The 19,965-nt window shown below is 38.0% G+C and overlaps 1 non-coding gene across 1 annotated transcript; it reads left to right on the top strand.

The window, feature by feature from the left end:
* The first annotated feature begins 2,353 nt into the window (after positions 1-2,353).
* On the top strand, positions 2,354-2,460 carry LOC122752064. Its single transcript, XR_006355868.1, has one exon. It is a non-coding gene; the product is annotated as a U6 spliceosomal RNA (small nuclear RNA).
* Positions 2,461-19,965: the final 17,505 nt, after the last annotated feature.

The raw sequence follows: 19,965 nt of genomic DNA, 5'->3' as shown, positions 1-19,965 counted from the left end.
AGAACCAAGAGAACATTGTACACAGTATCAACACTTCAGGATGTTCAACTATGATAGACTTAACTCTTTTCAGCAAAACAATGATCCAAGACAATGCCAAAAGACTTGTGGTGAAAAATGCCCTCCACATTCAGAAAAAGAACTATGAAGTCTGAATGCAGACTGAGGCATTTTGTTTTCTCTTTTGCTGTTGCTTTTTTGTTATTGTTCTTGTTTATTCTTGTGGGGTTTTTTTTCCCCTTTGTACTGATTAATATAGAAATATATTTAACATGATAGTAATGTACAACCTATATCAAATTGCTTGCTGGCCTTGGGAGGGGGAAGGGAAGGAGGGTAGGAGAAAAATTTGGAACTCAAAAAAAAAAAACCCCTTTACATGTAATTTAGAAAAATTAAAAATAAAAATTTCAATAAACAAATGAATGAATGAATGAACTGATGAATGGATAAATAAATGCATGGGTGAGTGGGCAAATAAGTATGTGAGTGAATGAATGAGTAGATAAGCAAATGAATGAATAGATAGATAGATAGATAGATAGATAGATAGATAGATAGATAGATAGATAGATAGATATCAGAAGCAGAATTTGAATTTGAGTGTTTCTTCATTCCCAGTCCAGCCCCTTTTCTATGCCACACTGCTTCAAAATAGCCATCGTTCTATCTGGTAAGTCTTAAAAAGTTGAGTTCATTAATCTTTGGAAAACTATGAGGGCATTGTCTATCTCAAACAGTATAATTCTGTATTCACATTACCACTGAATTATATAAAATATCATCTTTTTCTCATTCCCATCCCAAGTCTAAATCATATCATAGTTCTACCCTGCCTTAAAGGTATGCTTGATGAACCTGGTCCAGGAAACTGGAAATCCATAGTGGAGGATATCAATTCTGAACCCTAATGATATTATAAATACAATAACAGTAATAGAGGCTTAATTTCCCATTCTTTTTCTTCATGAGCAATATGAAACCTTGCCTGGGAAGACCTAAGGATGGAAACTTCTTCTGAACATTTTTAATCTTAATTCCTGGTGCCTTTCCTGACATCTGATCAGTGAATCAATGTATACTGTAGGGATGAGACCCAGGTTATCAGGTTAATTATGTAGGCTTGGGGTCTATGTCAAAATTGCAGGCCCTTTTGGATACCAAACAATCCTGGATCTGCTTGAGATTAGATGGCTATGTGACTGATATCTAGTTCTAAACAGGCAGCCAAGTTGATCACCTACCTTCCCTGAAATTTTGTACCCTTTGAATAGAGAACAGGATTAATCCTACATTCTCATAATACACAGGTTATGATGAGAAAACTGATGCAATAAATAATAAACATTGTGTTTTAGTATTTTTATGGGCAAGGTACTATCCTGAACACAAAACAAAATAAAAAAACAATCCCTTCCATCATTAATATTTCACCCTACTGGGGTACAATGCAACATGTAGATTGATCAGTTATTTCTAGAGCAAGATACTACCCATGTAGCCCTACCTTGTCCCATCACAATTTTGGTTCTTGAGTCACCAGCCCCAATCATAACTAGCCCATACTGACACTGGGTTTCTCCAACAGTTATACTACCAACTGTTTACTTTGGACCAGTTTTATGTCCAAAAAATTGAATGAAGACTAGAATTGAATTGATTAGCCAACAACCATGGAAATTCCAGTTGGAGGAATATTCTTATTCTAAATATGTGAGATGGCATTCGGGATTGTTGGAAGAAGTTTGTTTCCATGGAGGCCCCTTTACTGCAACCTTCAGGTTCTCTATTCCCTTGGGCCCTAGGTCTGGGACTCTGCTCACTAGTGTCCCAGCCATCTATATATATAAAAAAAAAACAAACCCAAAACCCAAAACCTACACACATTCCCACCATGGTTCTCCATGATGACTTGATTCAGTGCAAAGTGGGTCATTCAAAGCCTCAGTTACCATAGGGAACCCTCAAAGCGGGAAGATGTTTACTCATTAAGTAGGGCACATGTAGGCAGCCTGCTCTATCAATTCAGAAGCCAGGAAAGCTACTTGGACCCACTAAAAGGGAAAACAAGGGCAAAGATCAGAAATTAGATCATTTCTCGGGGGTGTTTCTCTGGGCCCAAAGCCAGTCATTCTTTATGCAGCACAGCTACCCTGACCCCAAAGCCTCATATTTTTCATCATTGTTTGGCTCAGCCTTCATTGTAATTCAGATTGTGGCACCCACCACAGTTTCAAACAAGTTCCTAGTAGCTTGGGGAGTCAGATCTACTTAGAATGCAGTGATTGTACTGTTCCTTTCTCCACTTTAGGTCTATGTCTGGGTGGAATTAGGGTTCAAAACATCAGGGCCTGTGCTCTCTTCCGCAGCACATATACTAAAATTGGAACGATACAGAGAAGATTAGCATGGCCCCCGCGCAAGAATGACACGCAAATTCGTGAAATGTTCCATATTTTTAGGGGCAGCTAGGTGGTGCAGTGGATAGAGCACTGGCCCTGGAGTCAGGAGTACCTGAGTTCAAGTCCGGCCTCAGACACTTAACACTTAATAGCTGTGTGACCCTGGGCAAGTCTCTTAACCCCAATCACCTCACTAAAAAACAAAAACAAAAACAAAAAACATCAGGACCTGTGTCTGAAATAGTACCATAGGGCTAGTTAAAGCCTTCTCACTTTGAAAGAATGGGAGTGGAAAATTCCTGAGAAGTTGTGCTAACCAGATTGAGAACTTCAAAATACACATAAAATATCTCACATTAAGTTGATCAAGGCTTATTTGTAATCTGTAAAGTGATTTAATGTGTCCATTCACTCATACAAGAAGGGTACAAAAAGTATGTATTCCCTTTTTCATTGCCATCCTTGGTCCCCACTTTGGTCTAATTCAGAGAAATGAAGCTATGTTTGCAACTGCAAATTTTCAGCCAGGCAAAAGATCAATTGTGGATGTGCAAATATGTTAGGGGTTATATGGTCTTCTAATGAAAACTGAAATAGAGGAACTGGAGTCTCTTACCAATGAACCCATCTTGGGCAAGAACCCTTCAAGTACTTTGAACACACCAATCAAAGCAGGTCAGAAAGGCAGGGGTAGAATTTCTTTAGAGTCAAGTATCACACTTTATGGTTAATTTAACCACTTTATCTATAAGTCTCTCTTTCTCCTCTAGTTGAAGGGGCCTGATCTAACCAGCTTATAGAATTCTAGCCTTTGACTATGATATATATAGTTGTAGCTCCTGAGATTCCTTCCAAGAATATAACCTGGTTTCTTATATGAACCTTTCATCTACTCTCTATGTATCTTATACCCTCTCTCCCTCTTTCAGTTCCCTCCCCAAAGCTTTTATCCATGTCCTTAAAGGGTTATCATTCCACCTTTCACTACTACTCCAGTTCTAACTGCAGGCAAAGTATATAGACTTATACATATGGAGGTCTATCCCTCCATGAAGATACTATGGACTGACAGATCTTTCAAATGAGCCCTGATGTGAAACATTCTAACAAGAGCTCAAAGGCTTTTTCTCCAGATAAACAGAGGCTCCCTTCAATAAAAATGAAAGTGTGCACAGTAGATCCCCCGTAGCTGAACTGTATGACTGATGCCTTTTCCAGTGGACTGAACCTATGCTTTTGTTGTCAAGTACCTTTTTCCTTCTTTAGCATGGAGGAAGTCATAGGTAAAAATATGTCTTAAAAACTAATTTCAAAGTGTCCCTGCTTTGTGAGTGTCTATCTGGGGACCTGAGGAGGTTCTAGGGTTTCAAGAAGCTGGCAAAAATCAGGAGCTGCATTTTGTACAACTTTCCCATCCTCTACATCATCCCCCCACCACCACCAAAAAAGGACCCACAACAGTATAGAAAATCTAGTCATTGGTGGCTTAATCATAGTTCAATGGCACCTCCAAAATCAACAGTCCTTGGTAAGTTTGTGTATCTATCACTAGTCTTCCAGTAAATGGGTAGCACTCACCCTCAACAGACAATTTTACATTGCTCCATAAGTTCAACTGCCTTGGTGCAACTGAGCTCATCCCCAACATATAATTGGTCAATGAATGAGAAGCAACATGGCTTCATGGAAAGACTTCTGGATGGATTGGTAGTGAAAGGGCCACAAATGAATCCCTTTTTTCCCATTTACTATCTGTTTAATTTTGGAGAAATAACTTCTTTGGGTCTTTATCTGTCTGCCTATCTTTCTGTCTATCTATCTATCTATCTATCTATCTATCTATCTATCTATCTATCTATCCATCTACCTACCTACCTATCATCTATCATCTATCTAATGTATATGTATATGTGTATATGTATATATGTATGCATGCATGTATGTATGTATAGTTGTTATTACATAAATTGTTTCTCCCAGCTCTGTTCATTTCATTTCACTGAGCATCAGTTCATACAAGTCTTCAGAGGTTTCAGTGAGACCACCATTTCTTACAGCAAAATTTTAATCCCCAAATACTTATTTGGTGTAAAGGACCTCTTATAGTTGTAACCACTGATGGTGTGAACATTATTTAAAAAAACAAACAAACAAACAAGTTTTTCCCTGAATTTCTGATAGCATTCTTTTAATTAATTCATTTTGAAAGGAATTTTAAAGATCTCCGGAGGTGAGGAAAATGTCACACAGACCAGACCTCTCATGATATTTACTAACTTTTTTTAAACTGCACTTTAAATTTACACAGATCTTTCATTTGAACAGTCCCAATGTTCTGTACATAAACATTAAAGGCCAAACTTAAAAACAAAACTCATGCCAATGTGTTTTTCATCTGCAAATATCATCTTGTGCATCTGGTCATTTCTAGGCACAGCGTATTTACTTGCTTTGTTCCTCACTGGGTTTAACTATCCTCAATGAGGAGTTCTTGAGCTATAGCCTTTCTTTCCCATGTAGAAGTCGTACCTTAAATAGTTCTTCTGATAGAACAGTGGATACCTATTTTAAAAGAGTGTAAGCAAACACCCCCTCTTCCCTTGAGAGGAATTATGTATCCAAGTTGAATATTTATATATTTAGATGGAGCTGTGGTCTTCCTTTTCAAATACACTCCCAATGCAACCCCTCAATGCCTTATTATCCTGTGTGATTTTTCATTTATTTTCTTCCTCAAAAATGTACTATAGATTATCTTTCCAATGATGGGACCTGATAGCAAGAGGTCCTTTTAATATCTTAGGAATATTGATGTAGCTTTGAAGCTATTGAGCTGTCATCCCTCACTTTTGCTACCTGACCCTCCCACCTTTTTTTTCTTGACAGTGATTTTTTTTTATATCACTTCTTACAAAGAATGTTATATTTAGTAATATTGTGTGGATGATTTATGCCCACCAAATTTTTTAAATTTAAAAGATTTAAAAATTTTAGTATAGCATCCCACCATAACCTGAGACTCTATCCCTACATTCTCGGTTCCAAAAGATTAACTTTTGCCAAGAGATCTAGGGATAGAGTCCAAGGTGGGGCAGGGGGTATATTATACTAAGATTTTTTTTTTTTGGTGAGGTGATTCGGGTTAAGTGACTTGCCCAGGGTCACACAGCTAGTAAGTGTCAAGTGTCTGAGGCTGGTTTTGAACTCAGATCCTCCTGAATCCAGGGCCAGTGCTCTATCCACTGCACCACCTAGCTGCCCCTATACAATTTTTAAATAATTTTTTAAATTAAAAAAAAAATTGCCAAGAATCAGGTCTTTCTGTCACTTCCCAGCTATCTCCAGTCACCTGGATTTCTTTTACTGCCTTCCCAGGTCCCCTTTATATGTAGTCTTTCCCTTTTTAGAATGTAAGTCTTTGTAGAGCAGGACTATATTACTTGATTTCACTGGTATCGCTAGGTGTTAGCATAGTGCCTGTCACATAGCAAGTTTTTCATAAATGTTTCTATATATCTATCTGTGTATATACATATACATGTAGATTTGGTGTATCTATAGCTAGATTTGTAGCCATACAGCTTCACCAATTGAAAATTAGTGTTTAAAAGGATAAGCTTTTGTGACAGTGAGTCTCTTAGGATCATTGAGAGGATCACACTGCTGCACATTCATTTTGGAACTATTGGAGGAACTAAGAATTGGTTCAACCAATCTGAAAAGCAACTTGGAAAGTGACTAAAATGCCCATATCTCTAATTCAGAGATTTACTACTAAGAATATACCCCAAAGAGGTGTGATAAAAGGATAAAAAAGAAAAGGGCCCTATATATACACCAAAATATATATAGCAGCAATTTTAATAGAAACAAAGAATTTGAGACATAGTATAAGCTCATTGATTAGAAAATGGCTAAAAAAAGTTGGCATACCAGAATGTAATCGAATATTACTCTGCTTTAAGATACTTTTACAGAGAAGCATAGGAAGATTGATAGGAAATGATGCAAAGACAAATAAGCAAAACCAGGAAAACAATATGCATGATAATAACAACAATGTAAAGGAAAAGAACAACAACAACAAATAATAATAATTTAACTCAATGCTCTGAAATTATAATGACCAAGCTTAGCTCCAAAGAAGAGACATGACAAAGCACCTCTTTTTTCCTGAGATTGAGGAACGAATAAAGATTCTAGATGTGTATTACTGCAGATAATATTAGATTTTCTCAATATATTGATTAATTTCACTGAATTATTTTTCACTATTTTTTAATTCTTTGTAATATAAGATGGCTTGCGGAGGGGATATTGGGAATTGTATATGATGAAAAAAAGCTAAAAACACAAAATTATTTTTTAAAAAAATAAATCACATCAATTTCTAAATCCATACTACTTTAATCTTCTCTTCCTACTCAAACTCAAATGTTTGGTTATGGAACTTCTCCAATACATGTGTATTTGTCCATATCTGTATACTAACTCAATGTGCTGACTATCTAGCTGTCTATCATAATCTGGGTTATAGGCACTTTTCAACCATTTTGTTTTTCTAGTATAAGATGATTAAACCAACTTCTTTCAAGAAATTATTCATTTCACTGAAGAAGTTTTGCATTATTACAGGATTTAATGTATTTTTACTGAGGGGACACAACATACCCACATCTAAGAATAATACAAACTGGGGAGTAAAAGAGGAAAAGGAAAGATCAGATAAAGTGCTCTACTATTATTTACAGAAGGAGAACATACTATCAGCTAGCGGGTTAGGGAAGGCTTCATTAATATATCTATACTGAATATTAAAGGAATTAAAGAAATTCAGAGAGTGATAATGAGTAAATATATTCCAGGCATAGGGATGTCTACATAACAGTCTGTATGGTAAAAGAGGACATATTGAGAGGGGAAAAAGCTAGTATATCTAGAGTGTAGATTATATTAAAAGACAATCATATATATATATATATATATATATATATATATAACAAGTTTGCCAACCTTAAGTTAAGAATCCCTATACTAAAGCTTATGCTCTCATTGTTATGCCTATGTGAGTATGAGGCACCAGAGTAGGACTTTGGGAGAAAGAGTATTTTAATAATTATTTAACAATGTTGGCTAAGAATGTATACTATATGGGAGACTGATCAGTGAGAGCCCAGGCCTTATGAAAATGTACAGTGTTGTTGCTTTTTAATTTATTGCTATAGATATCAGCTTGGGGTAAGCATATTATTATTTATTAATATTATATACCAGTAAAGAATTGGTCACATGTCTCCCTAACTTCTCATGGTCTCAGGCTGTGTGGTATAGAAAGCAGGATGACAGTTAACACAAGCAGGAAAAACACCCCCAAAGCCCAGAAGACCTAAAAGCTAGAGAGAGCTTCTTGCTCTCCTCCAAGAGTTTTTATACTCCTTTAATAAAGGCTGGTCACTATACATTGATCAAAGCTAATTGGTTAGCATCACTCAATTCCATTGGTTGACATGACTTGAAGGTGGTCCACATTAAAATGAATTCTGCAGATGATAAAAGGGGAAAAAAATATGCAAAACACCCTTATTCAAGTTGCTTAAGGCAAAGTTCATTATCTAGGTGTGGCTTGATCCCATCAGTCCTTCACTGAGCCAGAAAATCCATCTCCATTTCTTTTGTTCCCTTGGGTTTGTCAAGGGGAACTGGACTTTGGGGGGGGGGGGGGAAGGACTGAGAAACTGATCTCTGGGTCCCCCCAAGAAATCCATTATTAATAATTATTTTCTTACAGTGTGCTCTGAATGATGCAATCCCCCCATAGGGACTTCTGAACATGCATAAGCATTCTATATGTGTTTCCTATCTCCTTACCACATGGTAAAGAAAAAGCCTTCTGTACAGTCACTGAGCCATACAAAAAATTCTGGTGTGTTTTCTGTACTATCTATCCTTTGTTATAGTCAAAATCTCTTGTATATCATTGATTTACTTAGTGATTAATGCATCAGTATGATTTAACTAATTAACATTAATTAGCTTTTACAAAAGGATACTGATTGAGAAAATTTTGTTTTCTCTTTTTTTGTGGGGCAATGAGGATTAAGTGACTTTCCCAAGGTCACACAGCTAGTAAGTGTCAAGTATCCGAGGTTAGATTTGAACTCAGGTCCCCCTGAATCCAGGGCCAATGCTTTATCCACTGTGCCACCTAGCTACCCTAAGAGAAAATAAATTTCTAAGGCCACATTCTCCCCTCATCCCTAAGGAGAATAAGTTCAGATTTAAAGTTGCTATAAAGCAACAAGCCCCTTGAAGTGTTAGAGGAGTGTCTACTCCAAGTATGTGAAGACTCCCCCCAGCAGAATGAGCAGATAACTATTTGTTCCAATGGCCATGTGAGGAAAAGAGGAATGGTTTCCTCTCAATAAGAATATAATAGTCACCATTCAAATTATACCCGGGGCAGCTAGGTGGCGCAGTGGATAGAGCACTGACCCTGGAGTCAGGAGTACCTGGGTTCAAATCTGGCCTCAGACACTTAACACTTACTAGCTGTGTGACCTTGGGCAAGTCACTTAACCCCAATTGCCTCACTAAAAAAAAAAAAAAGAAGAAGAAATTATACTCCTCCAGACCTGTTTGAGGAAAAAGGTCTCCTCCTCCCCTTCCCCCCCCCCAAGAAAAAAAATTAAATGGTTCAGGGAAAACCTGAGCTGGTCACAATTAGGTCCATTCTTGAGCTGTGTCCATATAAGGGAGGAATTGAAGAATCTTCCCCATTGGCTAAGAAATACTGCATTCCAATTAGCTAGTTTTTGCATGTAGATTGTAACCCTAGAATAATCTGACCAATGATGAAAAGGGGAGGGTTCATTCATGTTAGGGACTAGGGGACGCAAGCCTCCATTTTTTGGTCACCTGCCAGCTGCACACTGGGTGGCCCGTTCTCCCGAGAATGACAATAAATACTCCTTTGACACATCACCACCACTGAGTTTCAGAAAATTATTGAGTAGGAGTCATTTTCCTCACAGGCCATGAAGGCAGTAGAAGCAGGCAGAGTGGAACTCTTAGAGCTTGGTCACGCATCACAGACACCAAAGTTATCCACTGCATCCTGGGCCATTACATGGCATCTTGACTTTTATCTTTCCAATGGACTTGGATGACTTTGAAAGAGAGAGACTGATGAGTTTGCACAATTCTGCTTCACTTAAATTCAATTCATGTTCCAGTCAAGACATCATCCCTATGAAGGAGGAACAACAATATGTTCAAAGCATTTGCCAAACCAAGTTCTCTTCCAAACACATAATAAGAGATATAGAAGGTTGACCCAGAAAACAGTATCTTGGCTACCAGGCTTGTTTCATTGCTAGGGCTGGATCCCCCCAAGAAGACCACTCCTCCCTTGGCTCAGCTTTGCCTCAGAAGAAGTGTGACAGAAATAAATGATATCATGATCCTAGATTACATCACCAATACCTTCAACAAAGAAATCTTGCCCCTTTGGCAGTGTTTTGTACACCCACTCAACTCTGGCTCCACAGCCAACCAGAAGGCAAAACTTTGGTAAGCAAACAGGTAACAGCCATAGAATACAAGTGGGAAAGAGTGGAGAGGATTGAGTAACATCCATCACAATGCACATGTTCATAAACACTGGGCTCTCACGGGCCAGTCCACCATTACAAATGTAATTAAGATACTTTGGGAGTGATGAGTCATGAGGAACAAAAGAAATCTAGAGAAGTGGAAAGAGTTAGAAAAACAAATTGGATCTAGATTCACAACTGGAGATCTTAACATCATCGTCTAAAGCCCTCATTTTAAAGATGAGGAAACTGAGGACCAAAGAATGTAAAAATGGGTGATGAGCTGGAGGTTTATTTCATATTAGAAATAGTTTACAGGGAGGTGGGGGTGAAGAGCTAGGTGGCACAGTGGATAAAGCACCAGCCCCTAGATTCAGGAGGATCTGAGTTCAAATCCAGCCTCAGGCACTTGACACTTACTAGCTGTGTGACCCAGGGCAGGTCACTTAACCCTCATTTCCCTGTAAAAAATGAAAACAGAAATAGTTTACTTAATGGGTGATTCCATAAAGGAGTTTGGGCTTTAAGTGGTGGTGCACTGGACTTAGAGCCAAAGGACCTGAGTTTGAATCCTGACTCTGCAACTTACTACCTATGTGATATTGCACCAGGCTCTTAAAATCTGTGACTCAGTTTCATTCCCTGAAAAATAAGGGAGTAAGATATGATCACTGACATGATTTCCAATTCTAAATTTGCTGCAGCAGAGGAGGAGATGGAAAGGTGGTACTAGGAAAGTTGTGTCCACTATTTGTGGGCACTGACTATATAGATATGATCTCATTTGACCCTCATAACTCTGAGAGGTAGAGGCTATTATCCCCATTTTGGAGTTAAGGAAACTGAGAGAGTAACTTGCTTAGGATCACACAGCTAGTAAATGTCTTCAGTCAAATTTGAATTCAGGTCTTCGTGACTCCAGGTCCAGTGCTCTATACAATAAGACACTTAGCTGCCTCTAGGGAGGAAGAGGGAAAAGGAAAAGGGGAGAGAGAGGAAGGGAGAGAAGGAAAAGGAAAAGAAGAAAGGGGGGAGAAGGAAAAGGAGAAGCAATAGCGGTAGTATGGTGTAGGGAATTTAGAACTGGATTCAAGTACTGCCACCTACCACCTACTTGCTGAGTGACCCTGGGCAAGTCACTTAAACTCTCAGCACCCTGAGGCAATTCACTGAATTCCCCACCCACCCCCCAAAAAAGTGCTCAGCACAGTGCCTGGCATAGGTGCTATATAAATGCTTAGGACAGTTATGTAGTGGAGAGACCACTGGCCCTGGAGTCAGGAGGTCCTCAGTTCAAATCTAGCCTTAGATACTTACTAGCCATATGACCCTGGAAACGTCCTCCAATTAGAAATCAGATCACCTAATTATACATCCTCTTTTGTATCCTACTTATTGTTATCTTTTAATGCATAAAAATCTGTCTCTCCCTCTATTCAGGGCCCAGTGCCAAACTGAGGAGGCCTGGTTCTGATTTGTTATGCAGTTGTTCTGCATTGCCTAATAAACTGATTTGCTCAGAAGCTCAAACCTTTGTTTCCTCAGTTATTTCATCTTTTACCTGTCACAAGACAAGAGAGAGACAGAGTACATACACACATAGATGTGCAGACACACACAGACAAAGGAACAGATACAGAGGCAGAAAGACAGACAGGGAAGGACAGAGACAGAGACAGAAAGGGAGAAACACTCAACTTATTTTATATTAAAAACTCCTTTCTTCATCAGTAGCAAATCAACCAGGGCTTCTAGTTTTACATAAAGCCAAACCATCCAAGCAAAATATTCTGGCTTCTGTTCTGGATAAGAATTTATGGCTTTCAACTGAAATCAAATCTCCCAGTTGATCTGTCATTTTTAGCAGCTCTTGTACCTTCATTGGGTCAGCCTGGAAATCCACCCCTGACAGAAGTGTGATCCAAAGTGCACATCACTACCTTTGCAAATTGCTTCAGCCACCCAAGCACTGGGCGGCATCCCAAAAGCTCTCTCCATAATGTGGACTTTCCAACCCTTTTGGCAGCCATACTAGGAAGGTCCTTGACCCTTACAGGTGGTCTCTCTAGAGCACAGCTAGGGCTGCTTGGCAGGAATGTAAAGAAGAATGTGTCACTGCAGCTGCTAGGGAAGGCACTGAGAAATTGGCATCCCTTGGGCTCTGTCAGGCACCTTGTTACATGCACTAAATTAACTCCCTGAAAAAATGAGCCGGTTGCTCTAAATATGCATACAGCATCTGCTCTGCATTGTGACTGGTGACCTATTTATTTATGTATTTATTTATTCCTTCAGCAAGGTAAGGGAGTGGTTTAGATGAGGCAGTATAATAGAGAGAAAACTATTAGACTGAGAGCTGAAAGACCTAAGTTTGAATATCAGCCCTGATAGTTAATATCTCTGCCACCTTAGGCAATTTATTCAACAAACACTTGCTAAATGCCTACTGTGTGTTAAGCTCTGAACATACAATGTTTAAAAATTAGTTACTGCCCTCAATAATTTACTAAGGAGAATATAAATGCATACTTATTAATAATACAAGGTAGAACAGGACAGAGGCAGAGTGGGAAGCAGGGAATTTTTTTTTTTTTTTTGCGGGGCAATGGGGGTTAAGTGACTTGCCCAAGGTCAAACAGCTAGTAAGTGTCAAGTGTCTGAGGTCGGATTTGAACTCAGGTCCTCCTGAATCCAAGGTCAGTGCTTTATCCACTGTGCCACTTAGCTGCCCCAGCAGGGAATTTTTGAAATTGGAGCATAAAACATGAACCAGGAAAAGTGTCTTGAAGCATTCTGGGTTTGGGGAAGCAGGGCCTTTCAAGAACCAAATGAGGTAAATACTTGTATCCCTTTTTTTTTTGGTTTTTGGTTTTGGGCTTTTGGGTTTTTTTGCGGGTCAATGGGGGTTAAGTGACTTGCCCAGGGTCACAGAGCTAGTTAGTGTCAAGTGTCTGAGGCCGGATTTGAGTTCAGGTACTCCTGACTCCAGGGCATTATCCACTGCACCACCTAGCCGCCCCTATCCCTTTTTATAGACAAAGAAACTGAGGCTCAGAAGGGTTAAGTGACTGTGATATAAAAACAAAAGATTAATAACTGTTAAATGAATTGCCCTGGGGCAGCTAGGTGGCACAGTGGATAAAGCACTGGCCCTGGATTCAAGAGGACCTGAGTTCAAATCTGGCCTCAGACACTTGATACTTACTAGCTGTGTGACCCTGGGCAAGTCACTTAACCCTAATTGCCCTGCCAAAAATGAACAAATACATATAGACATACATATACACTTACATGCATACATACATAAAAAATTAATTAATTAAGTTAATAAATAAATGCATACATGCATGAATGAATGAATAAATGGCCTGGATAGTTCACCTGAACTGAGGGCACAGTACCAAAAAGTAGAGAAAAAATGTTTAGGAATAATAATAATAATAGCAAACATTTATATAGCACTTATTATATGCCAGGTACTGTGCTAAGCATTTTACAATTATTATTTCATTTGATCCTCACAACAACCCTGGGAAGGAGGTACTATTATTGTCTTTATTTTACAGATGAGGAAACTGAGGCAAATGGAAGTTAAGTGACTTGACCAGCATCACACAGCTAATAATAATAATAATAGAGATTCCTTTGTTAGATCCATGAGTCATGTCCACTAACTGTGAACATTCCCAAGGTTTTGTCCTGGACCTTCTCTTTTGCCTCTAGATGGCCTCTCTTGCTCTCTTTATCAGTGTCCATTATCATCTCTATGTAAATAATTCCCATAATCTACATATCTAGCTCTGACCTATCTTCTGGCCTCCAATCTTCTATCTCCAGCTACTTTGGACATCTCAAATTTTATTTCCCAAGACATCTCAAGCTCAACGTATCCAGAACAGAACTCATTATCTTTCTACCTCTTTTTCTACCTATAATTATCTTTCTCTAGAACAGAACTAATTATCTTTCTACCTAACTCTATTCCCAAATTTACCATTCCTCTTGCATGTACCATAATCTTCCGAGGTACCCAGATTTTACAATCTCAGTGTCATTCTCAATTCCTCATTTGCACTCATCCCACATTTAAAATCTATTATTGAATCTTATGTTTTCTTTCTTCACAACATATATTTATATAATATATATGTATGCACACATATATACATACATACATGCATGCATGCATACATATTTGTATGAATGTATGCTGTGTGAATGAAGAGAAGGGAAATATATATACATATATACTACACACACATCCACACATACACTCCCTTCTCTTCATTCACAAAGCCACCATCCTGGTGTGGCCCTCATCACCTCACACCTAGACTATAGCACTGACCTTCTGGTAATAGCCTGTCTCAAGTCTCTCCCCCCTCCAAATCTCTCTTTCCTCTACTAAAGTGATTTTCCTTAAGGAAGTGACTATGTCACATTCCACACTCAATGAATTCTAATGGCTCCTATTTATCTCCAGAATCAAATATAAAAATCCCTTTTTTGGCATTTAAAACACTTCAAAATCTGACCCTTTTGTACCTTTCCAGTCAGATATTACTCTCCTTCAGCAACTCCATGATCCAAGGACATTGGCTGTTGCTCAACATTTCCATCTCACAACTCTGTTGTCCTCCATTACTGAAATGTACTCCCACCTTACTTTTGTCTTCTGGCTTTCCTGGCTTCTTTTAAGACTTCAGCTCAAATATTACTTTGTACAGGAGTCCTTTCTCTGTAATCTTCTATCTCTTTCCCTCCCACCTTCATTGCTTATACCTTCTCTCTAAGATTACCTTCACCTACTCCCTTTATGTCTTATATGTACCTATTAATTTACATGATAAATTTGTATGTTAAAGCAAAATTTGCCAAATAGAAAATGAAGAAAATAATTATTCAAAAATTAAAATTGGGCAAGTGGAAGCTAATGACTTCATGAGACACCAAGAAACAATAAAACAAAATTAAAAGAATGAAAAACAGTAAGAGCAGCTAGATGGTCTTGTGGATGAAGATAGAGTGTATTCTTGACATGAGGGACAAGGTATTCAAAGGTATGGAGGTGAGAGAAAGCATGCTGGGTATGGAGAACAGCAAATAGTCCAGTTTGGAGCTTTAAAAAGGTGAGCAGCTGATGTAAAATCTGTTGGAGCCAAGGGATAAAGATTTTTCATTAACATTTTGTTAGAATAAAAGAAATTAATTTGCAAATGACCCCATACTGACAACATGAAACAACAACAGTATAATGATTCTTAGATAATCCTGAAAAACTAATGGCAGTAATTCAAGTAAAGATTCGCAAATGAATGAAATTATGCAAAGTTATGGTGACATGAATGTGATGGATCAAGTCGTAAACCAACCAACCAAACAATTTATAAGTACTTAAGTACTTTTTTAAAATTTAAGTACTTTAAGTGTGCCAGGCACTGTGCTAAGAACTGAAGATACAAAAATGAAACATTGTTCCTACTCTCAAGGAGTCTACATTCTAATAATAAGCAAGAATGATGGATAGCCAATAGCTACATGAAATACAGCAGACAAGAACTTGTAATAAGATATTGTCTGTAGAGAGGAATGATAAGGGATTTTTGAAGAGGATAGAAAAGCTGAAATTATTTTAAAAGGTTTCATGAGAAGGCAAGGTTTAGTACAATTTTTAAGAGAATTGCATGATTTGAGGAAAAGAATTGTAGAAAACAAGACATGGCCTCTGAGCAGGTAGGATGACATGTGCCACAAGACTTAAATTAGAGGCCACAATGCAAACAAACTCTCCTAAAATTCCCCTTTAAACAATTTTAAAATAATACCTTAAATCATATTTTGCAGTGTCAGAGACAAGAAAAGGTTGGGGTGAGATATTCCACCCTAAGACATCTTAAAAAGTTGTCTGTGACATCAGAAAAGGGGCTAGCCCAGAGGACACAAAGCTGCAACATCAGTTGTTGGCCTTGGAGGAAGCAGCAGCAGCAGCTTCAGGAGCTATCTGCCCAGAGACCATAAAGAGGTCAGACATCTGGTCAGAAAGAGATTATAGAGCACCCTTTGCTGGTGCCGGGTACACTTAATGTTCATTGAAATCTTTATTGCCCAGGTTACAGTGTCAGGGTGGAGAGGAGCAGGGGTTCTGGAGCTAGTTCCAAGGTAAAGAAAAGGACTAGCATTTACAGCTGCAGAAGAGCAGAGGACCTGGTCACAGTTCCAGGGTCAAGAGGAATATTAGTACTTGCAGCTGTAGGGGATCAGATGCCCTTCCTGGGTAAAGACCATAGTATAGACAAGGAGAGCAGTGACCATATCTCTCCCTGGATCACACCACCTCTGAAACACTGAAAAACTTGCAAACCCTCAGAACTAGTTCTGAAAACAGTAGAACAAAAAAGCCTGAAATTTGGGATAATACCTCTCTAATCCTAGTGAGGGAGGAGGCTAAAAGGCATTAACAGATAATCTAAAACTTGATCAATAGTAGCTGGAAGGGGGGCAGCTAGGTGGCACAGTGGATAGAGCACCAGCCCTGGATTCAGGAGTACCCGAGTTCAAATCCGGCCTCAGACACTTAACACTTACTAGCTGTGTGACCCTGGGCAAGTCACTTAACCCCAATTGCCCTGCAAAAACAAACAAACAAAAAAATAGTAGCTGGAAGGGTTAACAGAGTAACTATGGTTTAAGTTTTTATCAACTGTAACTAAGAGGGTTTGAGTCCCTATAAACCAACAATATCAACAAAAGCTTAGGGAGGGTAACCAGGGACCATTAATCATTAAGATCCATTAATATTCCAAGATGACAGGAAACAGAAACTGCACTTAGAAACCAGTTCTTAAGTAAAGAGATATCATAAACAGAGACCCTCTGGCTCTGATAAGTTTAACTATGTCTTTATGAACATGTGCAGAAAAGACCAAATGTGTCCTTAGGTACACCTTATGACATTTAAACCTGAAAAACACAACCCTAGTGAAAAAAGGTCCTTGGAGGACATCTTAGGACCCCAGAAAGTCCAAAATAGGATATGAACCTCCCTGAGGAGGAAATTAAGATAATGAGGAGATAACCTATTTTTCTTCACTATAAATATATCCATTTTTCTTCTCCCTATTTGAGACACCTCCTGGCAGTCTCCCTGTGCCCTTACAGTATTTTAATAAAACTTGGGAAACTGAGTCACTGAGTCTTGTAATTCTTTGGGATGCCTCTTTGATTAATTATACCCATCCCCTACATCACCAGAAGACCAGAGCCCAATTTTCACATAAAGTTCAAAGTCAAGAAATAGGCTAGAAAAATAAGCAAAGAACAAAAAAAATTAAATTAAAATTAAAAAATAATTATTAATAATAGATTTCTTGGAGGGACCCAGTTTTAGTTGGCTGTATCTCCCCCTTATTCTAGAAAGTTCAGTTCTTAGGAGGAAGTTTTAATCTTGGTCAGGGCAAGCCCCAGGGTGTACAATAGGAATGGAGATAGACTCTTTTGGTAGATTGGTAAAGGGCTGATGGAATTAAAACCACACCTGGACTTCTCCTTCCTTACCCTTCAGTGATGGTCTCTTGCATTCTTCTCCATTAGGTCATGAGATCATGGTAGAGTTCATTTTAATTTGGACCACCCTCAAGTCATGTCAACCAATGGAATTGAATGATCACAGTCAATTAGCTTTGATCAATGTATAGTGACCCACCTCTATCAAAAGAAGATAAAAACTGAGACCACTTGAGGGACATATTCTTTTTTGGCATTCTTGATTTCCTTCTGTTGCTTGGTGTGCACTCTTAGGAGAGGGTAGGTTGGTAGGCCATGTGCTCTCTGAGAAACTAATGACTCCATGAGACATACAGAAACAATAAAATAAAGTCAGAAGAATGAAAAAATAGAAGAAAATAAGAAATATCTTATCAGAAAAAGCAATAGACCTATAAAATATATCAAAGAGACATGATTTTAGAATTATTAAACTACCAGAAATCTGTGATTTAAAAAAAAACAGACATCATGTTTCAAGAAATTACCAAAGGGTAAAATAGAAATGGAAAGAAATAATTCATCAACCCCTGAAAGAGATGCAAAAATGAAAACTCCTGGGTATATTATAGCCAAATTCCAGAGCTCCTAGGTCAAGGAGAAAATATTGTAAGCAGCCAGAAACAATTGAAATATCTTGGAGTCACAGTAAAGATCACACAAGATTAAACAGTTTTCACATTAAAGGATCAAAGGACTTGAATATTCTGAAAGGCAAAGGATCTAGGATTACAACCAAGAATAACCCAACCAGCAAAACTGAGTTTAATCATGGCAGGGGGAAAGAGGGGGTGATGAACATTTAATGAAATAAAGGACTTTCAAACATTCCTGATAAAGTAGAGCTGAATAAAATATGTAACATACAAACACAAGACTCAAGAAAAACATAAAAATGTAAATATGAAATAGTAATCAGAATACACTCAGTAAAGTTAGACTATTTACATTCCTATTTAGGAAGATGAAAACTGTAATTCCTAAGAATCTTATCATTATTAGGGCATTTAGAAGGAATTTACATAGACAGAGGACATGAGTATGAATAGATTATATTGGGATGATCTAAAAAAAATGAAGTGGTGAGAAAGAGGGATGGACTGGGAGAAAGGAGAAGGTAGAGGAAGAAATAGGGAAATTATCTCACAGAAAAGATGCATGCAAGGAAAAGCTTTTACATTACAAGGGGAAATGGGGGGGCGGCGTTTGCAGGCAATGCTTGAATATCATTTTCATTAGAATTAGTTCAAAGAAAGAATACATACACACACCCTCATTTGGGTATATAAATCGATCTCACCCAACAGGTTAATAGGAGGAAAAGAGGATAAAAGAAATATGAGGGGAGGATAAAAGAGAGGCAGGCTAAGGAAGGCAGTGGCCAATAGCAAAACAGACTTTTCTGGAGGGACAGGATAAAAAGAGCGAGAGAGGAAAAGAAATGAACAAACAGGATGGGGAAAATACACTTTGTAATCATAATTGTGAATGGGATGAACTCACCCATAAAATGGAGGCAGATAGCAGAATGGATTAGAAATAAGAATCCAAAAATACATTGTTTACATGTGACATATTTGAAACAGAAAGACATAGCATTAAAATGAAGCTGGAACAAAATCTCATATTTCAGCTGAAGTAAAAAAAGGCAAAGGTAGCAATCTCAGACAAAACAACAGTAAAAAATAGATCTAATTAAAAGAGATACTCAGGAAAACTACATTCTGCTAAAAGATACCATATACAACAAAGTAATATCGAGGTGTTTTTTGTTTTGTTTTGTTTTGTTTTACAGCAAGATTCTCTTATAAAGATTTTTTTCTCAAGTATATAGGAAATTGACTCAAAATTTATAAAAACAAGAACTATTCCCTAATGGATAAATTGTCAAGGGATATGAACAGACAGTTTCCATAAGATGAAATTAAAGCTATCTGTACTCACATAAAAATAACTATTGATTAAAGAAACAAACGTACATTAAAGCAATTCTGCAATACCACCTCACATCTATCAGAAATGACAAATGCTGGAGAAGATGAAGGAAAATACATACTATAATGAACTGTTTGTGGAGTTGTGAAGTAGTCCAACCATTCTGTAGAGTAATTTGGAACAATGCCCAAAGGGCTATAAAACTATAAATATGCTTTGACCCACCAATACCAGTACTAAATCTTTATACCAAAGAGATCAAAGAAAAGGGGGGAAAACCTAGATGTATAAAAAATATTTGTAGGGGGCAGCTAGGTGGTGCAGTGGATAGAGCACCAGCCCTGGAGTCAGGAGTACCTGAGTTCAAATCCAGCCTCAGACACATACTAGCTGCGTGACCCTGGGCAAGTCACTTAACCCCAATTGCCTCGCTAAAAAATATATATATATATTTGAAGCAACTCTTTTTGTGGTTGCAAATAATTGGAAATGGA

The sequence above is a fragment of the Dromiciops gliroides genome, chromosome 3 (assembly GCF_019393635.1).
Source record: "Dromiciops gliroides isolate mDroGli1 chromosome 3, mDroGli1.pri, whole genome shotgun sequence".
In the NCBI taxonomy this organism is placed as follows: Eukaryota; Metazoa; Chordata; class Mammalia; order Microbiotheria; family Microbiotheriidae; genus Dromiciops; species Dromiciops gliroides.
Note: the sequence above shows the minus strand (reverse complement) of the source record. Positions and strands in the feature narration are given on the sequence as shown.